At 43.4% G+C, this 27,113-nt stretch overlaps 14 non-coding genes and 1 pseudogene across 14 annotated transcripts; 6 read left to right on the forward strand and 9 right to left on the reverse strand.

Moving 5' to 3' along the window:
* The first annotated feature begins 438 nt into the window (after positions 1–438).
* TRNAM-CAU (transfer RNA methionine (anticodon CAU)) lies at positions 439–510 on the forward strand. Its single transcript has one exon. It is a non-coding gene; the product is annotated as a tRNA-Met (tRNA).
* Positions 511–1,335: 825 nt separating this feature from the next.
* LOC130040305 (protein FAM136A-like) lies at positions 1,336–1,739 on the forward strand (annotated as a pseudogene).
* Positions 1,740–4,339: 2,600 nt separating this feature from the next.
* Positions 4,340–4,412, forward strand: TRNAR-UCG (transfer RNA arginine (anticodon UCG)). The gene has a single exon. It is a non-coding gene; the product is annotated as a tRNA-Arg (tRNA).
* A 4,756-nt stretch (positions 4,413–9,168) lies between these two features.
* On the reverse strand, positions 9,169–9,250 carry TRNAS-GCU (transfer RNA serine (anticodon GCU)). Its single transcript has one exon. It is a non-coding gene; the product is annotated as a tRNA-Ser (tRNA).
* A 1,915-nt stretch (positions 9,251–11,165) lies between these two features.
* Positions 11,166–11,237, reverse strand: TRNAQ-UUG (transfer RNA glutamine (anticodon UUG)). Its single transcript has one exon. It is a non-coding gene; the product is annotated as a tRNA-Gln (tRNA).
* Positions 11,238–11,738: 501 nt separating this feature from the next.
* Positions 11,739–11,810, reverse strand: TRNAQ-UUG (transfer RNA glutamine (anticodon UUG)). The gene has a single exon. It is a non-coding gene; the product is annotated as a tRNA-Gln (tRNA).
* Positions 11,811–12,822: 1,012 nt separating this feature from the next.
* Positions 12,823–12,904, reverse strand: TRNAS-UGA (transfer RNA serine (anticodon UGA)). Its single transcript has one exon. It is a non-coding gene; the product is annotated as a tRNA-Ser (tRNA).
* A 401-nt stretch (positions 12,905–13,305) lies between these two features.
* Positions 13,306–13,377, reverse strand: TRNAM-CAU (transfer RNA methionine (anticodon CAU)). The gene has a single exon. It is a non-coding gene; the product is annotated as a tRNA-Met (tRNA).
* A 304-nt stretch (positions 13,378–13,681) lies between these two features.
* Positions 13,682–13,752, reverse strand: TRNAG-GCC (transfer RNA glycine (anticodon GCC)). Its single transcript has one exon. It is a non-coding gene; the product is annotated as a tRNA-Gly (tRNA).
* Positions 13,753–15,898: 2,146 nt separating this feature from the next.
* TRNAW-CCA (transfer RNA tryptophan (anticodon CCA)) lies at positions 15,899–15,970 on the reverse strand. Its single transcript has one exon. It is a non-coding gene; the product is annotated as a tRNA-Trp (tRNA).
* Positions 15,971–18,913: 2,943 nt separating this feature from the next.
* On the forward strand, positions 18,914–18,985 carry TRNAD-GUC (transfer RNA aspartic acid (anticodon GUC)). Its single transcript has one exon. It is a non-coding gene; the product is annotated as a tRNA-Asp (tRNA).
* Positions 18,986–21,707: 2,722 nt separating this feature from the next.
* Positions 21,708–21,789, forward strand: TRNAS-AGA (transfer RNA serine (anticodon AGA)). The gene has a single exon. It is a non-coding gene; the product is annotated as a tRNA-Ser (tRNA).
* A 349-nt stretch (positions 21,790–22,138) lies between these two features.
* On the forward strand, positions 22,139–22,211 carry TRNAR-ACG (transfer RNA arginine (anticodon ACG)). The gene has a single exon. It is a non-coding gene; the product is annotated as a tRNA-Arg (tRNA).
* A 1,342-nt stretch (positions 22,212–23,553) lies between these two features.
* TRNAM-CAU (transfer RNA methionine (anticodon CAU)) lies at positions 23,554–23,625 on the reverse strand. The gene has a single exon. It is a non-coding gene; the product is annotated as a tRNA-Met (tRNA).
* An 872-nt stretch (positions 23,626–24,497) lies between these two features.
* Positions 24,498–24,569, reverse strand: TRNAW-CCA (transfer RNA tryptophan (anticodon CCA)). Its single transcript has one exon. It is a non-coding gene; the product is annotated as a tRNA-Trp (tRNA).
* Positions 24,570–27,113: the final 2,544 nt, after the last annotated feature.

Here is a 27,113-nt window from a genome sequence, read left to right on the forward strand (position 1 = left end):
CCGAGGGGAATCTAAGCGAATAGCGTTTCGCGCCAAACAACGTTAGAGACTTCATGAATGTAGGGTTGGACTTCCGACCTTCCCGGGAAGGCCTGGGTGGGTTGGTTTTTGACTTTTCCTTTTTTTCTTTTATGTTCTTTTTGAGTCTCTGGCCTTCCTCACTGGCTCTGTTTTCGTCCCTCGTTCTGATAACCCGTGATTTCCAGCAGAACGTCGCGCCGTCCCTCCCGCTGTACCCAGTTACCGATGAACTAGTGGTGCCCTACCCCTGGCCATTCATCTGGGAAGCAACATTATTCTGGCGAGTCGATGGCGTGTGATTCGATACGCGTGACTCCTAACGCAGTGAATGGAATCTCACAGGGTTAGTTGTGGAGCGTCAGTGACCGGCCTCCATTGAGAATGAAGAGGACTTCTGCAAGGTCGCTACCATCGCTTAGCAGAGTGGCGCAGCGGAAGCGTGCTGGGCCCATAACCCAGAGGTCGATGGATCGAAACCATCCTCTGCTAACACCTTTTTATTCCCCCCAGTAACAATTCTGTACTTTAAAAATTTCAACCCTTTAACAAATACTAAAAGTCAAACAAAACAAACTAAAACTGAATACATCTCACATTCTCTATTGTACATCGAACGCAGATCAAATTATTTCTCTGAGAAATAAAATTCAAAGCGCGCACACGCCTTCCTTCGGCTCCCCCCGAGTTCCTCTGCCGTTGTTGCGGGTCACCTGAGGTCTGGACCGCTCTGCGGTGCTCGGTGATGCCCGGGAAATGCTCGAGTCCACTGCGCGTAGGACTGAGGGCCGGGTGGAAGCTGAAAGACTTTTATTTCCTTTTAGATGTAGTTCTACAGAGAATGTCCTTTTCGCGGAATCTCTGGGTGATGATGTTATTCCATATATCTGCAGTACTGCTTTACTAAGGACCAGGTTGTCAGCATATTTGAAGAAAAAGCTCCTTGATAGATTGTGATGGCCCTGTGATAGACGAGACGTCTACTGAATCCAAGGCTTTTCTTCGAAGAGGTTCAGAATCATTGTAGTTAGTCAGACGTTCAGAATTAAGGACACAGTTACTAAGTCCTGAGGATTGTGACCTGAATAACCCATTTCTACAGACTTATAAATCAGACATATTAATAACACATCCTTATTCAGCATAAGTTGCATGTGTGTCTGTTAAATTTGATCATCCTGTATTACTCTCCATTTTCCACTTAGATGCTGAATAAAAAAGTAAAGGTAATGATAAAAAAAAAGTAAAGATGCTGAATATGAAACATAATCGCTCCGTGAGCGCGTGTCCATGTGGTCGCCGGAGAGCGGGGTCGCCATGGCGGAGGTGCAGCAGCTGCGGGTGCAGGAGGCGGTGGACTCCAGGGTGAAGAGCCTGGAGCGCGAGAACATCCGGAAGATGCAGTGTCATGCTCCGGTGCAGTGCCAGCTGCTGTGAGGACACCCAGGCGACCATGCAACAGGTGCACCAGTGCATTGAGCTCTGCCATGCATCACTGGCCCAAGCCCAGGCCCTGGTGATGGGGGGGAGCTGGAGCAGTTCCAGGACCGCCTGGCCTGGTGCACCATGCATTGCAACGACAAAGCCAAAGATTCAATGGATGCAGGGAATAAAGAGCTTCAGGCAAAACAACAGCTGGAGAGTTGTGTGACCAAGTGTGTAATGATCACACGCATCTCATCCCAACCATGAAAGAGTCTCTCTCATCCATTGCAAAATAGAAGTCTGTGTCCCAGGCCATGGAGACCAAGGGCAGGAGTCTCTTTGAAAGAGAGAAATGGGAATGTTGTCTTTTTAAACCGTGTCAACGAATGAAGAAAAAAAGGAAGGCAGCGAGTTTAAGACTGGTTACTTGCCTTGGAATACTGGTTCCTTTATTTTTCCAGTCTTTGACGTGAAAAAGAAAAAAAAAATGGTGCTTAAGTTTGGATCGGAGATAACACAGGAGACATTTGAGAGCCTAAATATCTGTGGCAACTGCTTGTCCTGGCTATAGGATCTCTCCTACCAGACCACAGTTCTCCAATGTGCCAACTGCTTCTTAGCACTCAGTTGGGTACCAGGAAACTGGCAGGTTCCTCTCATCTGCCAGTGTCTGACAGAGAATGAAGGAAAGTGTTTGTTCCAACCTCCTGTTGACTATAAAGATCACTACATCGTTTTTTATAAACCAGTAAAGCAATAATCCATGAGGTCCCTATTTGGGGAGGAGGGAGGTGTGGGGCAGGGGGGAGAACTGGGTCTGTATTTTGCTTGGTTCTACTTTACGTGCAAGAGCAAGAAATTGGTTTAAGGTACAGAGTTGGGGAACAAAGATAGTTTAAGAACTTTGAAGTTCTTTGTGTCTGTTTGTGGCCATTGCAATGGAAATGCACACGACTTGAAGCTTTCCAGCATTGCAAGTTCAGCTTGGAGACCCTGAAGAAACAGGACAGGCAATATTAAAACAGTGAATTTGAAGCGGAGCTTCTCTCTTACTGGCTGCCAGAATGGACCCCAGGTTCTCTGCAACTGAGTGACAGGGTAGTATTGAGACACTGGGAGAGAGAAGGGAGTTGGTTGGGTGTATACCAGTGTACAGGAATGAACATTGATAGAGCAAGTTTCCACTGTTGAAAAGAGTTTGACTGGATCTAGGAAAAACCTGGCTTTCATGCGTAGAATGCAGTGAAAGCCTAAACTCAGTATTGTATGTTGTGCACTGTCCCCCTAAAATAAGAGAGCCCTAGGGAAGCAATCCCTTGGCAACAGAGAGAAAAGGCAAGTAGCTAGTGGTTGGCAGGAGTTGTGACTCCTTTAGAGGAAAGGAACACAACCCGTTTTCCAAATACACTTTTGCCTGGGGCCTTACATCCTTCATTGCCCCAGTACCAGCGCCTTATCATTTTGATGAGGCCCTTGTCTTTTTACCAATGTTTTACTTGATATTATAGCCTATCTGTTTGCTGTTCAAGATTGTGATATACTTTCTAGTGGTTTGGTTCTAAAAAATAAATAAGATTTTAAGTTTTCCTCCACAAAAAAAAAAATCACAAAAAAATCTTTGTTCTCTTTCCTTTCTTTCCTTTCTTTCTTTCCTTTCTTTCTTTCCTTCCCTCATTTTTTTGTTTCTTTGTTTTTGTTGTTTTGTTTTGGGACTGAAAGCTACTCCCCATCCTCGGATGGCTCGAGGGACCCAAAAGTGACTCCCGAGAATGCAAAGCCTGTGTTCAGGCCCACCGAGTTGTCTGCATCCCCAAAGAGAACTCCCCGTCCTTATGCCCCCTTCCACCCAGAAGGCCTCCCTGCATTCTTACCCAGCTCAAAGTGAAAACTTTGGTGTTACAATTTTTGGAAAAAATCTTGGAGAGGCAAATGACTTCTCTATTTCTTTTGCACCCTCAATCCAATCCACAAGCCCTTTAGTACCATCTGTACTTCAACATCCTGTACCATCCAGAGTTCTCAACAGCTTCTCACCACTTCCACTCACTCAGCATTGCCCCTGAAGAGTTTGCTTCCAGAAAGAGGGAGCAACAAATCCTAAATCAGATTTCTACAGGATAAAACAAACTTTCTGTTAAAAACATCCCACATGACAGATGACTGCAGATTATATAGACGTTACGTATATATACACACTATGTGATATAGCTTTTACTTTTATAATTATATGTAACACAGCATATATTGCATATAAATGGAATTTCTATAAAATTTATACATAAATGTATATCATTTATAAATGGAATTCAGCACATGTTTACTCAGCACGTTTTCTCAGTTTTCATTAAAGAAAAAGGCTGTTTCTCTGTCCCACTTTTGTGCTCCAGAAGTTGCTAATTTTCTAGTCAAGAAAAGCCAAGATCTATTACAAGTGAGCTAGAAGGGCGCAAGAAAATGGTGAATATGGGTCAGCACTAGTAGAGCATAAACCCTGAGAGTGAGAAAGTAACGAGAAGGAAGAGAGAAGGGAGGGGAGGGAGGTGTGGAAGGAGAAAAAGAGGAAAAGAAGTATCTCAGAGCAGACAAAGTACATACAGATCTTGGTATCTTTTAGCTGTTTTAACTCCAGGTCTTCTGTTCAGTTACAGAGTAAAAGACTTTTCTTGCCTTGAATACCAATACACTTAACAAAACTGAAATAGTCACTGCACTTCATCAGACGTCATTCCGTGGCCCCAAAGCACCCAGCGTTTTTATTTTTTCAGTGACAAAAGCGGAGGCATTTGCATTTGGATCCGTGGTGCTTTGGGAAGGGGGAGATGGAAGGCGGGGGCCGCAGCCTGAGACACCGTGCTCATTATACTTTCTAAGTATTACCGCACGCTTAGTCACCAGGGACCACGTGGCCTAACGGATAAGGCGTCTGACTTCGGATCAGAAGATTGAGGGTTCGAATCCCTTCGTGGTTACGTTTTGTGCCTTATTCCTAAATTTAACTGCGGCAGTTTACGAGGTTGGGTGATTTTTAAATCTTTTCCCTTTCTTCCTGCTCTTTTCTTTTTCAAAGAGATTTTCGCAAAAGATATTAGATAAAGCACTTGAGTACAAAAGTAGAGAGCATTGAAGCAAATGTAATTACACGGATTTAATGAAAAGCTATTAATTTTAGCTTTTATTATCCCTTTCTTATATAACTTTAATATGCATATAAATTATATCTAAAAATTTAATTTACATATAAAACTTTTGGGCATTTCGTATCAAAAACAAGCTATCAAATTTGTCAGTCATGTGAGGTCCCTTGAAGCCAGGAAATTTTAGTGGATATCGAATATAGTCCAGACGAGAGATGGTAGCAAACAGGCTGAGACCAGGGCAAATGCTTGGTTTGAAAACTGCAAGAAAAGTCTAAGTGTTCCTTTCCTCTCTGGAACCGAAGGGGAAAAAGACTCCATTGGATTGCAAAGAAACTGAGGAAAAAGGCAAAATTAGCACAGACATAACTCCTTCCCTCCCTTGCTTTTGGGCCACACCTGGTGATCCTCAGGGGCTACACCTAGCTGGTTTCTCAGAGGTCACTCCTGGATCAAATCCAGGCTTCTAAGTGCAAAAATCTTTGTTCTCTTTTTTTTCTTTCTTTCCTATCTTACTTTCCTTCCGTCATTTTTTTTTTTGTTTCTTTGTTTTTGTTGTTTTGTTTAGGGAGTGAAGACTACTCCCCATCCCTTCGGCTCAAGGGACCATAATGCACTAAAGCCCGTTAAGCAAGCTCACTGGCCCAACTGGCACATTTCAAATCATTCTCCATGGTCCAAGGAGGTAGCCCAAAGGATTGGAATATGTGCCTTCGTCCAATTGCAGTACTCCATGCCAACAGGCATAGCCCCCTGATCCCCCTCTCCCAACCCAAGTACCATGGGCAGCAACATTGTGGCACCCAGAACAACTGAACTGGAGGAACATCCCAGGACTGAAGCATTTGGTTATCCATAGCCTTTGAACCATCCTGATATCCAGTATCACTGAAATTACCATGAATAGGTAAAATCAGTAATGGGTGTATATTAAAGAGTGGCATATCCAATGTCTCTGTCTCTTTCGCAAACCACAGCACTCAAAAGGAGAGAGATAACAAAAGGGAATGCCCTGCCACAGAGATATGGTGGGATGGGGAGGGGGAGGGACACTGGGATCAGTGGTGGTGGAAAATGGGCACCGGTGGAGGGATAGTACATGATCATTGTATAACTGAAACCCAAGTCAAAAATTTTTAAGTCTACAGCTGTACCTCATGGTGTTTCACTAATAAAAATTTAAAAAAAAAAAAGAGTGGCATATCAACAGTGTGATTATAAAGCTTCTTAAAGCCAATTACTAGAATATGTTAGGTAACAGGCAAGATTACATGGTATTTGTAGGCTAATATTGTAGAATGACGTTCGTTTGTCCTTTCTCCCTTGCCACAAGGAGCTTAGGTTTATTGGTTCCACCCATCACAGTGCTCCAGAGGCTTTGTTTACCTGTAACCTCTCTCTTTCCCATTCCTTTGTTTATCTGTAACCTCTCTCTTTCCCATTCCTTTGTTTATCTGTAACCTCTCTCTTTCCACTCTACTTCCCCAACTAGTCAATCCACCTTTCTCTCCTAATCAGACTCTGTTAACTTGTAAGGTCAGATCCTTCTAAGGACACTGGACTTGTATAAGTGAAATATTGCCTTTCTCTTCCCCTTATGTCCTTTTACTTCAGAGCATGGGCCATCTTGGGTGCAGGAAGTGGCACGAGACCCCCAAACCCCGAACGAGGGCGGTGTGAGAGAGCCACTGCAGCCTTTGTAATTATTTTTGAATACACAAATGTGGTTCAATTCAAATTGCAATAATTGGTGCTCAGTGAAGAAAAGGATCTGTTAAATCAATAAAATTACTATTGGACATTGGTTTTTAAAAAAAATTGTCGTACCAGGGATGTGTGGAGCCGGAGGTCTTCAGCTGCTGGGCCTCTACTAGGGGTGGGGAGGGAAACTCAACCCACCCCCCTCCAAGGGGCCCCAGTGAGGACAGCCAGGCGCGGGGGCAGGAGACTCTGCACTGTTCTCTTCAAGGAGCAGGGTTTTATAGTCTCTGGGTCTTGGCCTTGGAGGAGGGTAGGTTGAGTTTCCCTCCCCAACTCGAGCAGAGCCTTGGCAGCTGAAGACCTCCCGTTTCAGCAACAGCCATGCTTAAGACCACTCTCCACATGTTCGGACGAGCCTCACGCATGAAGGGACCGGCAGAGGGACCCAGGTGTGCGGGACCCGGGGCGTAGATCTCCAAGCCTGCTTGGATTGGGACTGGGGCCTCCTCCACCCAGATCCCCCATCTTCCAGGCATTACATTCACCAACTGCCCCCCACCCCCCGCACCGGCACCACGTAATCTCATCAACGGCCAAGACCCAGTGACTATAAAACCCTGCTCCCGAAAGCATCTTATTATCTAGGTCTTACTCTGTTGAACCTGGCAGGCTACCAAAAGTATCCTGCCCACACGGCATAGTCTGGCAAACTCCCCGTGGCGTATTCAATATGCCAAAAACCAGTAACAATGATGGGTCTCATTCTCCTGACCCTGAAAGAGCCTCAAATGTGGCACTTTGTAAAATCTCAGGGCTAGGACGAAGGAGACGTTACTGGGGCCTGCTCGAGGCAATCGATGAACAACAGGATGACAATGATACGGTGATACCAGGGATGTGTGAAAGAACTGGGTCAAGGTAGGGACAGGACAGGACTTTAGGCCCTCATCTTGAATGTATCAGACCCTAATTCAATCCCCAGCACCGCACATGGTCCCCAAAATTACTACCAGGAGTGGTCCCTAAGCCTAAAGCCAAGAGCCAACCTGAGCACTACATAAAGAAGGGAGTGAGGGAGAGAGGAAGGAAGGAAGGAAGGAAGGAAGGGAGGGAGGGAAGGAGGGAGGGAAGGAGGGAGGGAAGGAGGGAGGGAGGGAGGAGAGAAGAAAGGAAGGGAGGGAGGAAAGAAGGGAGGGAGAAAGGGATGGAGGGAGGAAGGGAAGAAGGAAGGAGAAGGAAGGAAGGAAGGAAGGAAGGAAGGAAGGAAGGAAGGAAGGAAGGAAGGAAGGAAGGAAGCAGGCCATATACATACCCTGGGTATATCTGCATGGGCAGTTTCCATTCCTTCTCTGCACACACACACACACACACACACACACACACACACACACGATGATTTAAATTTTTTGTAAGTGTTGAATGCACTCTGAAAAATTGGAAAGACAGCATTCTCAAAAAAAACAACTTTGTTTTGATTGAAGGTGAAGTGGGCAAGAAGGGTGGGGGAGAATAGTGATTTGACAACTACTCAGGCACCCAAAGCATGAATTCTCTCTGATTCTTTTATTTTTTTTTAAATTTTTTTTTCTCTCTGATTCTTAGTTGGAAAGATTTCATCCTCTTTAGCTTCCAACTTGGATTATCACCACCCAAGTGTTTATTTCAAGAGGAAATAAAATTAAGTGTGTGAGCCATTTTTCAACTCCATATATCATGTAAACCAAATATTGTCAGGGAAAATCCACAAGCAGTTACTCAAAATGCAGGCTCCCTCGGCCGGCCTCGGGCTGCAGGAAGCTGTGGAAAATCAGCTGGCATATAAACGTTCATGAGATAATTTTTCAGATATCAAAAATCAGAATCTCACGTGGTGGTGGGAAATGGGCACTGGTGGAGGGATGGGTATTTGATCATTGTATAATTGAAACCCAAGCACAAAAATTTGTAAGTCTACAACTGTACCTCATGATGTCTCACTAATAAAAATTTAAAAAATAATAATAAAATAAATTAAAGGAAATTTAAAAAAATCAAGATCTCAGCTTCAAAATCTGAACATTGTAGAAGGATGGTCTAACCACTTGGCCGCCTTAAACGTGGGGTCCTTCTTTAAAGAACTTAGAACTTGACTCCCATGATCCTCACTAAGGAAAGGTTGGTTAGTGACGTGATTTATTAAAACAAGAAGACTGCGCCCTGTCTCACGCTGTAAGACAAGCGACAAAGGAAAAAAAAAATAATCTCTACTATTCCCACAGATACGACTGTGTGCCTGGCATACGCTTTACTAAATTGTGAGTTTACTAACAGTCGGTGAGTTGTTTTTTTTACTAAGAATTATGCACTAAACTGAAGACGGAAGAGGGAGATGATAAAAGAAATAGAGTCTGTAACAAAAGCATCTTGCCAAAAGGAAGCAGCAGAGACTCGCCAGGAAGAGGGAACCACGTGCGCAGATGCAGTGCCTGGAGACTCCGGGTCACTGCAGGTTAATATGACTGAGAGGAGGAGAAAGGGGAGGGGTGGGAGCCCATGAGGATGAATTAAAAGCGAGAACCTTGATCCTGGAAACGTGCGTGGGCTTTAAAAACTGGACAAGATTCAACCCCACTGCCAAGACCGGGGAGACAAGGGGTGTGGGTTGGCCGCGAGTGGATGCGGAGGGAACCTGGGCGCTCCATGAACGCTAGGTAGTTGCATGTAATTTGCAGCCACGGTTCAGAAAGCTGTTAGCAGGCAAAGGACCTGAAGTTAGGGTAAGAGCGCGAGATTTCAAGCCGGGCTGTAAAATAAACCGAGCTGCCAGTTTGGGTTCTTAGAGAGAGTCCACGAGTTCTTGTTTCATCACAGCGCTAAAATCTCGCCACCCCACCAAGTGGGGTAACCCAGACGACGAGGATGGGATTCGAACCCACGCGTGCAGAGCACAATGGATTAGCAGTCCATCGCCTTAACCACTCGGCCACCTCGTCACCTGTGCGCCCTCCTCCTGATAAGAGTTATGTTGTTTTACTCAACAGTGCTGCATTATATAATATTTGTTCTGTGTGTTTTCCTGAAGGGAGCCAACGCTCTTGCTCTCTGTGTCTTCCTTTCCTTCTTTGAACAAAGGGAAAGGAAAAGAGACTGCATTACAGGAAAGAGTGAAAAGGACGAGAAACATTTCCCAACGGAAATGGGAAGATGTAGGTAGCGGCGGCTTTTGCTTTCAAAAATCAAATTGGATTTTGTGATCTCTTTTAAAGCCTGCATATTCAAACCGGATTGAACGAGTTGGGTTCTATTTATTTTTGATGGGCATTCCCTGACAGAGTTCTCACATGCTCACTGCTCCATGAATGCCTTCCAGGAATTATCAGCCATCTCTCCAGGGAGTGTTCCTGGGTGAGTGGTGAAGAGGAGAGGGAGCCGGTAAGTTCCGATTGTGGTTAATCAAAATGTCACAGCAAAGATTTCAGACTGTATCGGACAACCATTCAGGAGCCCCTGAAGGATTTGTTGTGTTTCTCTTTGGCTAGTTTGTGCAAATAGTGAGATGTAATCATAACAATCAGTGTTATCATTGTTGATGACTTTTTTACTTATTTCAGTGCCCTCCAATCAAAGATCACTTGACACGCCTCTCCTGGGAAAAATTGGTTTTGTGGCTTTTACACTAGGAGGATAGAGTTTCTGCTCTGTTCTGGGTGTTGAAAGGGCCTTACTGAGTGCAAATATCCTTTCATTTTTGTTGCTTGCCATGACGTGTTGTTGACAAAATACAGCACCTTTTCATGATAAAAACAGAACCAAAAATCCTTAATAGGAGGAAAGAAACCTCTTTCTTCACCCTTCCTTCCTTCCTTCCTTTCTTCCTTCCTTCCTTCCTTCCTTCCTTCCTTCCTTCTGTCCTTCTCTCTCTCTCTCTCTCTCTCTCTCTCTCTCTCTCTCTCTCTCTCTCTCTCTCTTTCTCCTTCATCTCTAGGGACTCTTCTCGTCATTGAAAGCACTGAAGAAATATCCCCTTGTGGGATCTTTAAGAACTGGTTTTCAAGCTGATGAGAGTTAATACAAGGAATTAAAGATCGCACTGACCTCAGAATGTTAACTCACCCATGACACCTGTGTGTAATAATCCTCCATAAGACTTGTATACAAGGTATCTGTTCAGCAGCTTTTCAGCTGTATATCAGCTCACAGACCTGATATCACAGACCCGATACCTGTACATCACAGACCTGATCTTGGCATTGGCCAAGACTTGGTAACTTGAGGCAACAGGACAAGTGCAGCAGGCAAGTCAAGAGTAAGGACATGCCCTTTGCCCAACTCAAATTACCTCCTACCAAAATTCTGCCAGGTAGTCGGGTCTTGGGATCAACTACTGATCAACCAAGTCCTGAGCACTCCCACTGCAGTAAAACTTAATGGAATTTCTAGTTGGGTTTATCTTTCCAGGATGATGATCAGATGACCAGATACTTCAACCAGTGAGACAACACTTTCTTTTGTTGTTGGTTTTGTTGTTTTGGAGCTGCACCTAGCTGGTACTCAGAGCTGACTCCTGGTTCTGCACTCAGGAATCACCCCTCCAACTCCTCTGCATATTTTTTGCATGAGTCCCAGGCATTCTGAGCGCTGGACACAAGATAAGGTTGGGGTTGGGGGAGAGGATTTGGACTTCTGATGCACGGACCTTAAGCAAATAAGAGGATGTGGGAATGCAGGTAAGAGTTGATGTCAGGGCAGGTATTCTACAAGGACACAAAAGTATTAAAAAATAGGGTACTGACTAAAAACAAGAGAAGAGAAAGAAATACTACCATGGTCTTTTGAGCGCACAAAGGCCAGACTGAGTGAATGTATAAAATTACTAGCAATTGAGAATCACCAGGAAAAAAACAGGTGAGGTCCCACCGAGATTTGAACTCGGATCGCTGGATTCAAAGTCCAGAGTGCTAACCATTACACCATGGGGCCAGATAAGGAAGGAATGCTTTTGGAATATCTCAAATATTCAGTTATTTATCATTCTCAAAAATTTGCGTACTATAACCTTCATTTCCAAAAGATTGATATAAAAATTACACTATCCCAAACCAGAAGTAACGCCTAAGGACCGCCAGGTGTAGCTCACTTTCAAATATATATATACTGTATCCCAAACAGCAAAATCCTCAAAATAAACAGAGCACCGAAATGCCACCGCTCTCCAACCTTAAGATCCAGTTCCTTTTGAAAAAAGATAGAACTGAAACCCCAAACTCCCAAACTGGAGATGGGAAATTTGAACGCTTAAGCATACACACGCGAAGCTGACGGCCAATGTGTAAGAGAGACGTAGAAATACTAGAGCAGAGAACGCTCTGCTGTAATCCCTCTAGAATACCTTAGTTTAGAGGAGCGCGCCAAGTATACAGGTGTTTGTTTTAACGTTCTTCGAACTCATGGATTTTATGAACGTAATAAAATAAGTGTAGAAGGTCCCACCGAGATTTGAACTCGGATCGCTGGATTCAAAGTCCAGAGTGCTAACCATTACACCATGGGGCCGACTGTAAACTACATATGATGGAAACTTTTGCAGAGAAGTTTAGTTCGTGTAAAATTTATCAAAACATTTTGAATCTGCAGTGAATGGATAAGACAAAATTGGTCTAACAAGAAAAGAAATAAAGAAAAAATATCTGCAGCTGAAACACACAATTCCAAGCACAGAATTTAGCTGGAATTTGAGATTTCTCTCTAGGCCCACTGATACTGCCAATCAGTATTCTTAGAAAGATCAAAACAACCTTTAGTGAATTTCTCTCCTGCGCCATGAACTCTTTCTGCCTGAATGTACAAACTAAAGTCTCACCACTTAAAAATCTCTTAGGAATTACATAAACAGAAAATTCAAGAAATAAAAATGTTCATATAAAGTGGAAACATACTGTCAATTTTAGACATTAAGAATTCTTTTATCTGTTTAAGTATTCATTTTTTTAAAAAAATCAGCACTACCAACTGCTCATATTATAAAAGACTATACTTTTTATTTATTACTATTGATGTTAAATATACAGTATGCTTGAAAAATTCATCAAGAAACTCATTTTGCTTTTGTTTCAATAAGACATAGTCAACATATGAAACAACTTTGAAAATTCTATCAAATATTTCCTTTCTCCAATTCTGTTTCAAAAGTAGAAGGTAAGAGGGTTCCAGAAGGAAAGATTGGAATTTGAGTGATAGCATGACGCATTGGGTGTACCCGAATTCTTGGAAGAACAAGAAGCAGAATGATAGACACAGGAGAAGGTGAGAAAGTCTGTATTTAGGATACAATTCAACATGAATTATAAATTGGACATTATTTTCTGTATTTTTATAATTAGAAATTCATACTGCTCTCCCCAAATAATTTTCAAAATTGACCCACTACATATTCGATATAGTAAAGACATGTTGCTTCCTCTTTTGTGGAGGATGGAAACGAGAAGGAAAACGTTGTCTATTTTATTCAGGGTTTTTTGTTGCTAGCTGCTTCTTATAGGTATTGTACCTGGAAAGAAAACATCTCCGTAGTCGGCAGGATTCGAACCTGCGCGGGGAGACCCCAATGGATTTCAAGTCCATCGCCTTAACCACTCGGCCACGACTACACAGCTGTACAAAGATGCTAGATATATTCCCATGAGTAATATAATTTTCGTTGCAAATCAATTTTCCTTTAGTTTCCCTGAAAGTCATATTATAATATACCTGCCATCGTGGGAAAATCAAAATATTAGTTCCAGCGGATATTTCCAATTGTGTCACTTCTCTGATCGACAATGTATAAAAAACTATCCGAAGATCATATCCCAATCCTTAACAGGTGTATTAGTTCCAGGTTTGACATTGATTAGCAACAAAAACTCCAGACGTAATATTTACCGTAATTACATAGAAAAAAGGAATAAAGTAGTACTTTGGGGATTATCATACACTAAGAACTGGTTCATCAGCTCTGTGATAATACCTGGCCTATTTTATAATATCAAGAGCAATAATAAATACCTGATAGCAGAGGATGGTTTCGATCCATCGACCTCTGGGTTATGGGCCCAGCACGCTTCCGCTGCGCCACTCTGCTAACGCGGCAAATACCTTAAGCAAATCCATATAGAAGGTACAAAGAAATTCTGCATGTGTATTTCCAACTGTTAACAGGAGTTTTATAAGAATTGAAAACTTTACTGACACTACCAGATTTGGCCCCTCTACGTCCATATCAGCGATTTAATGATTCATCTTCGTCATGGAGGCCAGAATGTGATACGTTTCAAAATAGTTAGAAAACTAAACGCGCGCTATTAGGAACACTTTAAAAAGGGAAATTTTAAAGAAAAAGGAATTGGCCGACTCTCACCGGACTTAAAAGGGAAAAAAACACTTGTTGCATTGGCCGGGAATCGAACCCGGGCCTCCCGCGTGGCAGGCGAGAATTCTACCACTGAACCACCAATGCTCAACGGAAACATTCTCTCCTAATTATCCTCATAAAGCCACTGGTGCGTTATTTCCAGCTTAGGCGCAGAACAGTATTTCTCCCTTAGAACGGGATCTCAAAACTGAATTTACCCATCAAGTAAAAGTATCTTTCTCCATCGTCCCTCCCCGATCCATTTAAACACTTAATAAAAACAAATTCTGAAATTCTGCTCTTTCGGATGTAACTCCCTGCCAGTAGGAATCTAGACTGAAGTTTGACACCGGGTTTAAAGAATACCAAGCCCCTGCTGCTGGGTCTCACGCGAACTGCACGGAAACGTCAAGCTTGACGTCACAATCAAGTCTGACGTGTACTGCATTGTCACGGAAGCGAAAATCGAAGAGAAAAGGTTGCAAGTGAGAACTGGTCCCCCAGTCCCTGCAGACAATTCCCACCGGCTGCCGCGGTGGCACAGAAACCAAACGCGGCCTGGAAATAAACGGGAGTGTCGGCCCCTGTCATAGGGACCTTTCCGTCGGCCTGGAGAGAGAGGCCACACGGGGGAAATGATTGGCCGCCAGTGAAAATCTGCAAGGGACCTTGCTTTGGGGTCTCAGGGGTGTGATGTTTTTTGATCGCTTATTACAGACTTGCGGGAGAGGAATAAACTTGAGAAGTGAAATCATTTGTGAGTTCTGTTTTGCGTATCTAATAATTCATGTCTAGTGTAGTTGACCCTCAGTCCCCCAGAGGTGGCCCAGGTAAATGAAAACGGTTACTATTAAAGTCACTTGAAAAACTGTATTAAAGCACCAGATTAATAGCAGTGACAGACTATTGATTCACGTAACTTTTCTTCATGGGACCTTTTATTGAATCACTGAAAGTCAAAATTTCAACCATATTTCTGTTTATTTTTTTAGTTGAATCACAGTGAGACACACCATTACAATGTTTTCATGATTGAACAACTGAAACACGATGGTTTCAGTCATATAATATTTCAACATCCATCCCTTCACCAGTGTGTAATTCCCCACTACCAATGTCCCCCAAAATTTTTACCCTATTTCTTTAATTGAACTGTTTACTGAGATTTTTGGTGAGTCTTCCAAAGTATATGCTTAGTATCGGATAAGGATAGTGATATATTTTTGGTTTGCCACACACAAAGATTATTTAAAGGTAAAAATGTTGTATTCAATATTTGCTTGCTATAAAAACAAATTAGCATCAAACAGTGGTTTGAAACAACCATTACTATTCACAGTTTCTGCGTCTGGAGTTCAAGAGGAGTGGCCCAGGTGTTTTATGAGGTCACAAACCAAATGCTAATGAGGATCTGAATGACTGAATTTCTTGGGCCTGAGATTTCTCTTCTCCCAACTCTTCTCCACCCCTTTCTTCTTCTCTCTTCTCTTTCTCCCCTTTCTGCCTGCCACTGTAGACGGTGTGAGAAAGTGCTAAGTTTGAGAAAGTGCTAAGTGGGTACTTGCTCTGGGAGCATTTGGACAGAGGGCTGTTGGCGTTTTGTTTCAGGGAAGCCCTGGAAGATGAGCGTCCAGATCATACAGGGAATAAAGGAAAACCCCTTACCCAGGAAAAGGCAAAGACTTCACCTCAGAGGAGCAACATGATTCTGAGGAATTGATAAAAGGCCTATTGATAAAAATCCCTTGGGTTTATTTTTGTTCTTTATTTGGTTTTCGGCAAAGATATGTCTGTCAGAGATTTGCATTTGCATTTGAGGACAAGCATAATAAGAGAAACGCTTTATCCAAGTCAGAGGAGACACGGAAGAGGAGGAAGGAGACCCAAGGCGATCCCTGATGACTGGAGATACTGGTGAGGGAGAAAGAGGCAGTTGAGGTCTTGGAGAGAAGGGAACAGAACATTTCAGGTTAGACTCAGTTCGTCCCGGCTCAGATTGGAAGGGAAGGAAAGGTGAATCCCTGGCCTTGGATCTATGTTGGCAATAAGCGGGAAGAAATAGGACCCATTAGTCGTTGTAGGAAGAGTGGCAACCAGAAAAACGAACAGCACTAGGGGGTATGCTTGGATGATTGTCGAGGACAAAACGCATACCACAAACACAATCCTTCAAACTTTTCTTCTACTAGTGAAATACTTTTTACTCACTCTCAGAATATATTACTTGTCCTCCCAAAATAACACCACTGCTTGACCCCGACGTGACTTGAACACGCAACCTTCTGATCTGGAGTCAGACGCGCTACCGTTGCGCCACGAGGTCACGAGTAGACTCAGTCTTCTCTTCCTTATTAGAGTTTAGAATCTTTTTTGCCTTTCTTGGGTTTTTATGATTCTTTTTATTGTGAGATTTGATTATGATTTTTTCCCATTACTCTCAATTTGGCCAAGGCTTCTTTAAGAAAGACAAGGAATTCAGCGAGTTAAACATCAATCCCCAAGCTCAAATTTTCCATGGGGGAAATTCATTCGTGGTCTGTCTCCCGTTCACCATCTCCACTCCAAACCCTCCTACCTGGAGGAAAATGATGTGGGGCTTGGCCTTATCTCCCTTCTTTTCCTAGAAATGCGCCGGATCGCCCTGTCTTCTGACCCGCGAACCCCAACCTTGGCTTGCAGGCCCTGCGTGTCTGCCAGTTCTTCCCTCCCGTTTTCTGGGCCCCATTCCCAACCTGGTGAAAAACAGCTGTCAAGGTGCAAAAGCAAAAGCACCAGAAAATGTCTCTGGGCCACACAGGATCCTTTTGGAGAGAGAGGCTCTGAGAGCAGTTCCAGTGGCCGCATGGCTGCAGTTGCCCTTTCTCTGCAGCAGATTTTGATCTTGTGTACAAAAAAAAAAAAAGAAAGAAAGAAATCTTTTGCAATCCTATCTTGCCTGCAGCACCTGCAAGATTTAATCGATAAGACTTTAACCGAACCAATCTCTTTATCAGAGGTGACAACCCAATTTACACCCACTTACCCGCCTTTCCTGGTGATCTTGCTACTGACACCCCCCTACACACGCGCACACACACACACACACACACACACACACACACACACACACACTAGCAAAGCATGAAGACTTGAACTATTAAAAGTGAGTTTCTCAGGTTCATTTCTACTATATACAGTAGATACACATATTATTATTAAACTTCCTCTTGGCTTTTTTTCTGTTGCCAATCTATGGAATGTTAACTGGGGTATTTGCCACCCTAGAAGACACAGAAAAGGAAAGAGGAATTTTCCCTTCTTCTCCAACTGACTTACCCTCAAAAGCCTATTGAAAGCCCTCGCTTCGGGTAGGAATCACTGGGTATTGTGAGGGAAGCAAGAGAGGAAAAAAAGAAGGAAAAAAGGAAGGATGGAAGGAAGGAAGGTAAGAAGGAAGCAAGGGGAGGGAGGAGGAAGGAAAGAAGGAAGGAAGGGAGGGAGGGAGGGAGGGAGGGAGGGAGGGAGGAAGGAAGGAAGGAAGGAAGGAAGGAAGGAGAGGGAGAGGGAGAGGGGAAGGAAGGAAGGAAGGAAGGAGAGGGAGGGAGAGAGGAAAGAAGGGAAGAAATTCTTAGACACAACTCTAGGCATTGCCCTAGACTGATGCACTCAGAACCCCTGCGGGCGGGCCCTTCAGAGCGTTTCAGCCGTTTCTGGGGATCTCACCACACAGGACAGTCTGACACTCGAGGCTGCAACCCAGAGAACCAATAATTGACTCTCTCAAGAAAATCCATTCTTCTTCTTCCAAACTGGAGCACAGGCCGTGCGTTTGGTGGCCAGGGCTGCCCTGGCAAAGGGCCGCAGTTCAAGCAACACCTTTATTTTCCCACGGTTTCGGGGGCTGAGGGTGTGATGGTCCCCCGGGCGGGGGGGCTTGCGCTTGGGGTCCCGCTCGGGCTTCACGCAACGTTGCCTCCGGGCGTGAGTCCCCGCCGGTTTCTGCACGGCCGTGGGGCCTGGCACCCCGCAGGACCCCGGGCCTTCGGGTCAGGGGCTGCTTTTGCTCTTCTCCACATTTTTCTGCACTGGCGTAGGAATTAGCTCTCACCCTGTAACGAAGCAACCATCAACGCATCAAAACTGCTTTCCGGGGGAAAAAAAAAAGGAAAAAAAAAAAAAAGAAAAGAAAAAGAAAAAAATAGAAATACAGAATTTGGAATAAAGGGTTTGTTCCCAATTTTCTAAGACAACTTTATAATTTTAAAAAAAACCTGTTTTCCGTGCCTAAACTAGAATTTAGAAGATAAATTGTTAAAAAGCTATTTTCATTGCTTTGCAGAGTACACCTTGTCTTCCTGGTATCTCCGCTACCCAAACTTTGGCCTGATTTGAATAGATGCTCAGGATTCATTGTGAACGGGATTTCTGTAAACAAAAGAAAATTCTGTGTTAAACCCTGCATCTATCCCTGGAAACGTGGTAAGAGGGCGGTGCGGCGCGTCTACACGGTGGCCTTCTGCCTGATTCCCACAGACCGACAAGGCTTTTATTTATTTATTTATTTATTTACTTATTTTTGCTTTGTGCTTTTCGGGTCACACCCAACGATGCTCAGGGGTTTTCCTGGCTCTGCACTCAGGAATTAGTCCTGGCGGTGCTCGGGGCCGACGATCGAACCCAGACTGACAAACGCCCTCCCCGCTGTACTATCACTCTGGCCCAATAAAGCATTTTTTTAAATTAGCTATGGTAGTATCGTAGTCTTGGTAGTTATCTGATTGTAACTACGCTATTTTTGACCATTACGTTCAACTGTTTCTTGTCAGTTTGCGAGGGTTGGGACTGGGGCAACATCGGGCAGTGCTGGGGGGTTCTGGTCCCAGCTTAGTGTTCTAGGGTCCCAATGCCTCGGGGACCCTGCTAGCAGGACGTAGAACCTAGGCCTGCATTACACTGCAGTCTTTTGATCTATCTCGCAGCCTAGTTCAACTTCCTCCCATCTAAACTATAAGAATTTTGAGTCTGCGAGTGCTTTGATTTGCAATAATTTCTGCATATCACAAATGTAGTGTTGATTTTTTTTTTCTAATAGTTCTCTGAACTGGTTATTTATTTAGTGAGGATTATGTGGCTTAAGGCATTTGACTTCAGACCAGAGGATTGAGTGTTTGAACCCTTTTGTGATTACTACTGGGTCTTGACTGTTTTCTTCACTCTGCTGATCATCTAGAATCTTCTTTCCAGTTTCAATGACTAGGCATTTCTTTGCAAGCAGCCTTCCAAGTCTTCCTCGTTAGTATAGTGGTGAGTATCCCCGCCTGTCACGCGGGAGACCGGGGTTCGATTCCCCGACGGGGAGACGTTGGAGATCTTTTATCTCCACCCTTTTTTACTCCCGGTCTTCCTCTCTCCCAGAAGGCCACTTTTTTTCCCCCTTCTGATTCCCACAACAAAATTAGGGTCTTTGGAAATGAGGCCCAGGAATCTGGGTTTTAGCCCGCAATTGTAGCCAGAATTGTGAACAATCTTTTTTTGTTTTTGTACTTTTTTTTTTTTAAATTGAATCACCGTGAGATACAGTTACAAAGGTTTCATGTTTAAGTTTCAGTCACCACGATCAAACACCCATCCTACCGCCAGTGCAAATTTTCCACCACCAATGTCCCCAGTATCCCCCCCAAATCTCCCCCCCCCCCCCCCCCGTGTAAACATTCTTAAGCACCTGCTTGAGTCGGAGAATTTACATAAGGCTTTGCGAGGTTACATAAGGTAGGTCTTTCACATTCTTTCAGCCCGCTCAACCATAAAAGTACAAGTTTAACCCGTTTTTTGCTTAACCACCACACTTGCATTCCAAGATTGTTATATTGGGGTTAACATTCAGCTGCGGTTGGAACCTCTGAGAAAGTCTGGGGGGTGGGAGGCCACAAAAGCAGGAAGAAAGTTGTTTGACAACCTTTTTTCTACATTGGTATCTAACCAATGTAGGGGGGAAAAATGGTAGGATTGCAAGACCATCTGCAACCCCCAGGGACCCAATGCTGCTTCAAAGAACATTAACGGTCTTCAGATCCCTACGGAAAAGATTATCAGGGAACAATGCCTTCCCATCTCACCCTGACCTCGCAAGGTGGTGTCTGAGCTTGTGCTGAGCCCGCATCAAGCTCACAGTGCTGGCCCAGCAGGTTAAAAACCTGGACTGAATCTAATTAATCAAAGGGATCTAATCAATCACTCAGACTTCACTTCTAGCTGAGAGAGAATAGAGGCAGAAGAAACAATTGAGCGGAGTGCAGAATACAGATGCCACCAAACCAACGGTGGCACCCCACGCTAACCAACCTGGCAGCCGTGTCCTGGAGATACAGGTCTGGATTCCCACCTGGCTTCCTGGAGGAGGCCGCTGGCGCAGGAGGTTGTTGAAGTGGCATCTCTGTCCTATTGCAGTGACCAAGGCAGGCACCAGTATGAAAAGACAGACCCCTGGTATAACGGGATCCAGAGCCAGAGTGTGAGTGGAGGACCAGGGGTCTGCATTTTTTCAGTATGAACTTCTTCCGCCCAACGACATTGCTTGGACCACAGCCCTGCCCTGCTCAAGGTGATTGCAGAATAAAATTATAAATGAAAAAAGAAATGAATGAATTATCCAGGAAAGGGGTAGGCACCGGAGTGGAAAAGGCATCTCAGGAGTTGTTGCAGTTAACAATTGCACACTTCGCTACGGATGTGGTCGATCCCGGTTCGATTCCCAGCATCCCAGTTGATGCCTCGAGCACCTCCTGAGTGCAGGGGAGACCCCTGAGTACCGCCTGGCGTGACCCCTCAGACAAAAAAATAAACAAAACAAAGACAATTGCAACAAATATGAACCATCAGAACATTATATTGTACACCCGAAAGCAAGATAATATTAAATGTTGATTGTATTTCAATTAAAATATCACTTTTGATTTTTGAAGAAGAAATAATTAAGATAGTCCCCACTTTCTGGAACACAGAACTCTGAGCTGAAGATAGCTGTCAGCTCATAAGCACTTAAGCAGTAACCATCATGCCCCAGCCTTCTCCTGTCATAGAATAAAGCCATCAATGAAACCACAATCTCTTCCTTGCTAATTAATATTAGGAACCCCGTCCCTCCCCCCACCCCCACCACACACACTTGCAAATGAGATTGAGTTTAAGGGAATATGGAAATCTTGGGGTCCAATTCTTGCATTGAAGGCAGTTTTTTAAAAATGTGCATTTTGAAAACTATTAATCCTGCAGTATCAAATACAGTTGTTTTTGCCCTTCGAGAGAAGTTCCCAGGCAATGAAGTCGACTTGATTCTCAGAAGTGTTTGCACTTTCTTATTTCTTTCGAAAAAGTACTTAAGTTTCTTTGAAATATTTTAAGCTTTTAGAAGAGAGATTAAATGAGATTCTTTGTGGAACATGGTGCTGAACCCTCAGGATTGCCACTCATTGCCTCTTTTGCAAACCACAGCACCCAAAAGGAGAGAGAGAACAAAAGGGAATGCCCTGCCACAGAGGCAGGGTGGGATGGGGGGATGGGGGGTGGGAGGGATACTGGGATCCGTGGTGGTGGGAAATGGGCACTGGTGGAGGGGTGGGTATTCGATCATGGTATAATTGAAACCCAAGCACAAAAATTTGTTAGTCTACAACTGTACCTCATGGTGTCTCACTAATAAAAATTAAAAAAAAAAAAAAAAGATGGACTTTACAGTACCATTTGACCTTTGTTGAGCCCTTTCTGCCTTTTAAGGATTAGGAATCTGAAGACATCGTTTATCTCTAAGAAGCATCTTTGCCAAATTATTTGTTGAGGGTACATCTCTTACCGGAGGAGAAAATTAGAGAATTTTTAAAGTTATTACAGCAATATTGGTTGCTTCTGGAAGCAACATCCTTCGCTTACCAGGTGCCTAAAAGTGCAGTTTGCGGATTCCTTTTCGGTTTCACTAATGGAATACGGGATCCTTTATTTTGCTTTATGTTAAAAAATGGTAAAATAACGCGAAATATATAGAATATGGTGACATGAGAGATATTGTAAGAGAGGTTACAGAAGTTGTAGTCGTGGCCGAGTGGTTAAGGCGATGGACTAGAAATCCATTGGGGTCTCCCCGCGCAGGTTCGAATCCTGCCGACTACGAAAAGGTAATTTTTCTTACGCATGCATATTTTGCAGACAACTGGGCAATCTAATTAATTTTTTAATTGCAAGACACTTTTTGCTTCTTAATCATTATTATACGTTTTACAAATTACATATAAACGGAGCTTTCACTGACGATGAATTAATAATACTGCATAACTAACCCAAGACAAACAGTTGTAACTTTATTTTACTTCAATTCTCAGGCTTGCACAGGGGGGTTTGAAAAATTTGCGGAAGGAAGAAGAAAGCAAGCAGAAGAAATATTTCACTTATTCATCCTAAGAGCAACCTTGTAACCTCCACTTCCTTTTCTTGGAGGTGTAACCTTTTATTGCCCGTGGGAGGGCCAGTGGCGCAATGGATAACGCGTCTGACTACGGATCAGAAGATTCCAGGTTCGACTCCTGGCTGGCTCGGCAGTTTTGGCTTTAGAATACCCAACCTTTTCCCAAACACGAATGTTTCTACTTTTATTAATTAAATCGAACTTTATCTTTAATTATTTTACACGGCATAGACAACATGTTAATTGTAAAAGGCAAATAGTTAAATAGTTTGGTTCCCTAATTTTTTTTCAAAACCGACCAATTTATTTCAAATACAAGAATTAAGATTGGGAGCTTCACAAAGCTAAGATTTCTAGGAAGCATTTTTTTTCTTTATTGTTTTTTTCAGATTTATTTTTTTTTTTACGAGCAGTTATAGCTTCACAGCAAAACTGGGGGGAACGAACACATGCTTCCACATGTACATGTCCTTAACCATTAGCAATATTCTTCACCCAAGTGATGTGTAGATTTATTATAAATAATGAGCCTACACTGACACTCCATACTCACCCAGTATTCATAATTTTCATTGCAGTTCACTTTTGGTGTTGAACATTCTAAGAATTTGGACAAACATTTCATTACATGTATCATGCACAGTATTTTCGCTGTCCCTCAAATGCCCTGTTCATTCTCTCTTCCTTTTATCTCTCCCTCCAGTCGTCTTTATTCGCTGATCATTATGTTATGCGTTTTCCATGTTATATAGCTGGGCCAACACAAAAATGTAGATTTTTTTTCCAAATTGTCTTCTTTATCCTGGACTCCTCGGTGTCTGTCGACGATTTTTAGCTCATTTCTGAAAGCTATATGAGTTAAATATAACTTCAAGGACGTCTTGACTGTTTTCAAGTTTTGGCAACTGTGAATAAATAAACCTGCTTATCAACATGTTTGTGCAAGTTTTGTGTGAACATAAATTCCGTGACCTTAGAGTAAATATCAAGTAGTGCGATAGCGCTGGTAGTGCTGTAGTAAGAGTATGTTTAGTTTAGTAAGAAATTGTTGGACTATCTTCCGTAGTGGCTATAGAATGTTGCATTCCCACTTGTAGTCAGAGTTCCTGTTGCTCCACATTCCAGCCAACATTTGATGTGGTCATTGCCCTTGATTTCAGAGACAAATAGATGAGATGTAAGTGCATGTTGTTGTTTTAATGTGGAATTCTCTCATGATTCATGATGTGGAGCGTCTTCATAGACTTGTTAACAATTGGACCAAGTATTTAATTGACATTTTAGTAAAGAAGATTTATAAATGACACGAAGCAAATTTGATTCGATTTTCCTTTCTATCCTTTTTCCATAATACCATTTAAAGAATCTAGCATTTCAGAAGATTTATAACAAAATGGAACATTTGAGACCTGTGTATATGGTAAATGTACCAGGGTTTTCCTGGGAGCCTCTGTCAAAAAAAAAAAAAACTTTAGCAGAGGATGGTTTCGATCCATCGACCTCTGGGTTATGGGCCCAGCACGCTTCCGCTGCGCCACTCTGCTGCACGGAGCCTATATTCTTATAATCCTTTATTATACATCTTTTTTTTTTCTCATTTGTCCAGTTTTCCAGCTTTTAGTATTTTTCCTCTTAACTTTCCCTGACAGAATCTGTCTCTGTGAAATGATTGACACGGCTTACACGACTAAGAAAAACGATTAATAAAAGGTGCAAGAGTTCTTTTTCAGTTCACTTCTCCAACGCACAAATACTACTATTTATCTGTAAGCGTGTACACTACATCTAAAACAAAGGGTCAGCTGCTATTTCCAACGTTAGATGTTAAAGCACCGTCAAGAGTGGCTTTTCCCTCAACCCCAAAATAAAGTCCTTGTAAGTTGTAACTATAGACTCTTCATCTGTACTTAATGTGTTGTTGGTTCATAGTCTGCTTTGGGGTCGGGGAGGAGGGTGGCTCTCGAAGAGGGTGTTGGAGGTGCCGGGGCGGGGGCAGAGGCCGCACATCCCTGCACTTTTTTTGCAGAGGGGGCGTGTGAATGACAAATTCCGTCCTGATGCTCAGAAATGAGCACAGAGAGAAGGCCGGGAGGATTGAATATGCGGAGGTGCAGTGTGAAATTCCGAATAATTGCAATTACAGAGCAAGAACTATTTCTGTGGGGCGCAGAAATGGGTCCCTAAAGATAATAGTGTTATGAATTTCTGTATATCAATATATTCAAAAATTTCAATGGAATAAATCAGTGCAAACTTTAAAGGGTGCTGCATTAAAGACCCAGACGAGTCTGGATAGCAGTAAATTTGCATTAATTAAAGATCGGAGGAAGCACAGGAGTTTGTATATAGCTGTAAATTCGCACTACGTTAAAGGTCGGAGGAGGTGACCTTTCCCCCTCCACAAACATAAAACACATGACCCCGACGTGATTTGAACACGCAACCTTCTGATCTGGAGTCAGACGCGCTACCGTTGCGCCACGAGGTCTCTCTGCCGGGCAGCGTTTCTTCATCCATAAACCAGATCTATGAGGTCAATTTCCTGAGCATGGTTAAATCCTCGACTCTGGATATAAAATCACTTCTGGCTGCTCCTTTTGGTCCCAAACGTTTCTGGGACTATCCAGTGACTACCTGATCTTCTCTGGCAACTCTGCTTCTTTTCCACTCTCCCTGCACCATCTCATTCCTTTTCTTGCCGAGTTTTCGCTCTAAAAGTTATCTCCATATGGAAATAGACATTTCCATGTTTTAATATAGGGACTTTTATAAGCAAGTCAAGTCTTTCGTCTTAGAAATAGTCTAAGATCGGTTGCTTCGGAGTGGGGTGGGGGTGAAAGGTGGTCTTTCCTCCCCTCCCCCAAGAAGGGTCACTGACCTAAGGGTTTGCATTTATTTTCGAAGCTGGTTCAAAATTCTAACGAGAGTTTCTGTTAAAGGAATTCACTGGGGCCCCGGCCGCGTCTCTGCGTTTTAACCTGTGTTTTAATCTGCTCTCTGGATCCGAGCAGAAGCCAGAACGATTTCATAGGTGAGGGTTTATGAAATCTCAGTGGGTCTGAGACTAATCTTGAAAAAGAACAAGAAATTATATTGCTGGGAACCATGGGTTGGCTAGGTAAAGTGCCCTACTGAAAATCCAAATTTCAAATCTCAGCAGAAAAAAAAAATTGTGGATCTAAAATCTACACACAACGGTCTCCGGAAAGGCCACACGCGGGTCCCTCTGGGTTTTAGAAGTCACCAGCACAGGTTCGCGTTAAGAGACGTTCCCTTTCTTCCCTCCTTAACTGTGTTTAAACTGCATTGTTAGAAGCAGCTGTGTTAATATAAGTAAACTAAATCTGTGTTAATGCATAGTGTGGATTTTAGTTTAGAAGCACATTCTTTCCCGTGTGTATGTGTGTGTGGGGGGGGCGGGGGGGTTGGATGTTAGGGGGTGGGATGGGAATTTATGTCCTTTTAGCAGAAAAGAACACAGTTCATTTTGTGGTCCTAGAGACTCACTCATTCTAGGTATTTGTTGTTGGCCTGTTGCAGGTACACAGCCAGACTCAAAATACCTTACTTAAAGGAAACAATGAAAACAAATCCCCCAAATTGCCTTGCTGGGTGTCATTAGGCCTAGCTAGAATCCTAAGGGTGCCTCTAGTCATGCCGTGACCAGGAGGGGTGCTCAACTAGCTTATTAAGTGTCATGAGAAAAAGAACCTGGGTTTGACGACACCTACGGAGTTGTTCATCCCACGGGGGCTCCTTTAAGCAGGAAGGGGTTAATTGCAGGGCACTCTATGGAGATTTCTAAACCGGCTACACATGACACGGACCAGAACAAACCACTACATAAAAGACTCACTTCTTTCGTTTGGGGGCCCACAAAATTCAAAACGGAACCTCCTGATTCGAAGATAACGTCCTTACCCACGCATTTCGGCTCTTGGGGTCCTGGAGGGCCTTTAATCCCGGGCTGGAGGGCTGGGGATTCAAGGCCAGGCGCAGGGCAGCTGCAGTACGGAGAGTGGCCACGCGGGGGCAGAGAAGTCTAACGATGAGCTTCTGAGGAGGGAGGGCAAGAGAGGGGAGGAGGGAGAGGGGGGAGGAGGGAGAGGGGGAGGGGGAGCAGGAGGAGCCAACGGTGCCGAGCACTGGACAGCGAAAGGTGGAGAGAAGGGGAGTGAGCTCCGAGTGGGGTTAGGGAAAAGCGAGCTTTGAAGACAGGACCTCAGAAGAGGCTTGAATGACTGGGGGCTGGGGGAGAGGGAGATTGACTTTTTCTTTTCTTTTTTTTTTTATATATTTTTAATTTATTGTTATTATAATTTTTTGGAGATTTACTTTTTCCACTACGTGATTTCCCGGCATTTCATCTCACGATAACAACTCAGCTCTAGTCCTACCCACGTTGTGTTTCCAAGCTGAACTATTCTGTGTACTTTAAAGGAAACGGAAACGGGTTTTTATTTATTTTTTTTTTTAATTTTTAAATGCAGGAGTGCTGCCATTTATTCAGACATTGATTAAGTTGATTGAGATGGGCGTGAACTCCACACTGCTTTTATTTTTAAACTTTTTTATTTGCGTGTCCGTAAGATAGACCATTACAAAGCTGTTCGTAATTGAGTTTCAGTCATACAGTGATCCAACACCCATCCCTCCACCTGTGTACACCAGTGCCAATGTTCCTGTTTCCCTCCCCAATCCCTCAACATCCCATCCCCCACCCAGCCTCCCTCTAAGGGAGGCACTTTCCTTCTTGCTCTCTGTCTCCTAAGAAACAGATTTTAAACATGGCAGAATGAAGTGAAGCATTTGGCAGGCAGGGAGAGAGCTGGGTCTTTAGGATCCTTTAGTCTTATCAAACCCATTTCTGTGCTAATTATGAATCACTTGTCATCAGATAATACCATCTTCAGATCGGAGCTCAGACACAGTGGCAAAAGATCAGAGCAGTACTGAAAACTCACAAAAGTACTGAAAACTTCACAAAAGTCGGAGTGAAGGGAGAGAGAAAATCAGTCAGTCAGAGGTGTGG

This window comes from Sorex fumeus, unplaced genomic scaffold, assembly GCF_029834395.1.
Source record: "Sorex fumeus unplaced genomic scaffold, SorFum_2.1 ptg000094l, whole genome shotgun sequence".
NCBI classification, from domain to species: domain Eukaryota; kingdom Metazoa; phylum Chordata; class Mammalia; order Eulipotyphla; family Soricidae; genus Sorex; species Sorex fumeus.